The sequence below is a fragment of the Dermacentor andersoni genome, chromosome 8 (genome assembly GCF_023375885.2).
Source record: "Dermacentor andersoni chromosome 8, qqDerAnde1_hic_scaffold, whole genome shotgun sequence".
NCBI lineage: Eukaryota > Metazoa > Arthropoda > Arachnida > Ixodida > Ixodidae > Dermacentor > Dermacentor andersoni.
In genome coordinates, this window is record NC_092821.1 from 71,993,203 (window position 1) to 71,995,963 (window position 2,761).

General features: G+C 47.3%; 1 pseudogene; it reads left to right on the forward strand.

The window, feature by feature from the left end:
• Positions 1-1,608: 1,608 nt before the first annotated feature.
• LOC140212967 (uncharacterized) lies at positions 1,609-2,332 on the forward strand (annotated as a pseudogene).
• The last annotated feature ends 429 nt before the right edge of the window (positions 2,333-2,761 follow it).

A 2,761-nucleotide genomic window follows, 5' to 3' on the forward strand; every position in this document is an offset into this window, starting at 1 on the left:
CACGCATCGACTCTGCCTGAAACTAGTAGTGCACAATGCAGTGAGATACAAGCAACAAGAGATAAGGCATGAAAGTGTGTTGGCCTTTTCGCAGTGTAACCATAAAACATCGATCACCTCCACTTAGCACGTGCAACTTTGCAAGTACAATGAATATAAAATTAAATGTTATAATACAATATAAAAATTACCATTACAATCAGTACAAAAAGTCACCAAACTGTAATGGTAAATTTATGCATAAGAAAGGTGTCTTGGGCAAACTATGCTTCGCTTGAGGCTAGCACTGCATTAAGCAGCGAGATACAAGCAAGACATAATGCAGGCGAAAAGCTGTTGCATTATCACAGCGTAACCATGAAATATTGATTAACTCTAGTACGTTCAATCTTTAGGCTAGGATAAATATAAGTAATAGAATACTATTACAATGCCAGAAGTAAGAAGTAATGCACTGAATACAACTAATTAGGAACCGGTAACGCCAAATATCCGCATAAAGAAAATTGTGCAGCTCAGCAAATTGTGCCTTGCGTGACAGTAGTACTGCATGAAGGAGTAAGATACCATCAACAACACATAAGACATGAATCAGGCTATTTACATTATCACAGTGTAACCATAAAAGATTGATTTACAAAGTTTTGAAGTTTCAGAACGCTTAGCAGTCGAAGTCTTACAACGTTTCAATGAGGGAAGCGACTTTTGGGGATAGGCAATGGTGCTTTTTCTTCGTGTGGTCTGCCTTTCTTGGTCTGCCAGAATTGACACCTGCAATGGATCTGAAGCAAGGATAAAATGTCGTTACACTTGGCACAGTGAAAATATCTGTATTTTCTTCAAAGAAATAACAAGATTGCTACCCCGAACGACTCCAGTATTCGATTCCTTTAAAGCCCGGATTTCGATCATCTTTAGAATTCCATACAGAGCCAGCTACTTCAAGGAGGCTTTCAAGCTTCATGTATTTAACATGACCATCACTACTGATAATGTGAGAGAACTGCATAGCTGGCTCTCATCTTGTATGGACAGTTCTTAATAGGAAAACAGCGCTTGTCATTACTGGCAAGAATAACCTTAATCACACAAAAACAGGACACAATCCCTCCGCCTCATAACGACAAGCATGTCTTGTTTGTAAAACAGGCCGCGAATAGTAGCTTGACTGGCTGTGCTGATAGCGCCTGTGCCGCGTATCATGTCTGCGTTATCGGGCGCTCTCGCCCTGATGTCTGAAACATTGTCTGTGACGTCACTTGTCACATGAGTGCTTCCTATATAGATATGCTGCTTGCTTGAAATAAAGGGTTGTTGTTATCGTGCCGGGATGGGAGTCAGGCTCAGTTCCTTCCTGCCCGCTGCTCGGCTGCGCTAGACGTCCGGCGAGGGCCAAAACACGACATGGTGTCAGAAGTGGGATCCTCTGGCTTTCGAGGGGCGTTGCCTTAACTTCGTCAACCGCCGCCATGACCGAAGACAACGCAGTCAAGCCCTTTCACGGCATGTTCGCGGTTCCAGCTCCGCCAAGGTTTGACTTCGACCGGACTTCCGAATGGCCTTCTTGGATCCAACTCTTTGATGACTACCGCTTCGCCTCGGGCCTAAATGAGCGGAGTGAAGAAGCGCAGGTCCGGACTCTACTTTACACGATGGGTAGGCAAGCAAGAGAAATCTTCTCTACTTTTGCATTAGCCGAAGAAGAACAGAAGAAATACGAAGTCGTCAGAAAGAAGTTCGACCAGCACTTCGTCGCCGCAAGGAACCTTGTTTATGAGAGCGCATGCTTTCACCGTCGCATTCAAGAACCTGGAGAGTCAGTCGACCAATTCGTTACCGCGTTGCACACGCTGGCGGACCGGTGTGACTACAAGGAAAAAGAGCGCATGATTCGCGACAGGTTCGTGGTCGGCCTCAGGGATGCGAAGCTCTCCGAGTCGCTTCAAATGGATGCGAATTTGACTCTCGCCAGCGCTTTGGCAAAAGCGCGCTTAAAGGAGACCGTCCAACGACAGCAGCAACAACTGCGAGTAACCGACGACGAACCCTTGGTCCCGACGACCAGCAATCTTGACGCGGTCAGCAAGCAAGGGCAGCCCAGAAAGAATTCTTCAGGACAGCACTCGGTCACCTCGTCAAAGAACTCTTCACCTGGAATACAAGGTCGGCGCCCCAGAGCACAGTCCTACCGACCAGGCACATCCGCTTCATGCCCCAACTGCGGTCAAGAAGCGCACCCCAGAGCCTCGTGCCCAGCAAAAGCAGCGAAATGCAACTACTGCGGTTGTTCCGGACACTTTGCAGCTGTATGTCGAAAAAAGGCTGCACGTGATCGAAAGAAGGTACAACTTTCAGCTCTCCATATGGACAAGGGGGCGTATTTTGTTGGCGCGGTAAACGGGGAGTACTCTAATTCTCGGTATGTACAGGTCGTCATTAACGGCACTCCGGTGTTCGCTAAAGTAGATTCCGGTGCTGAAGTCTCCGTTGTGCCCTCAACGTTTCCCGGTTTGCCTACCAGGCTAGAAAGGTGCGACTTGATCCTAACAGGCCCGTCGAATGAGCCACTGAATGTTTTGGGAAAGTTTCATGCCACTATCCAGTGGAAACAAAGCACTGTCCAGCAAATCGTGTACGTGGTCTCACCATTACGCTCCGTACTTTTGGGTCTCCCAGCGCTTGAGGCTCTAGAAGTTATTAAATTCGCAGACTCGGTCAGTAACGCAACAGCCGTCGAAGCTTCCTACCCGCAGCTTTTCAG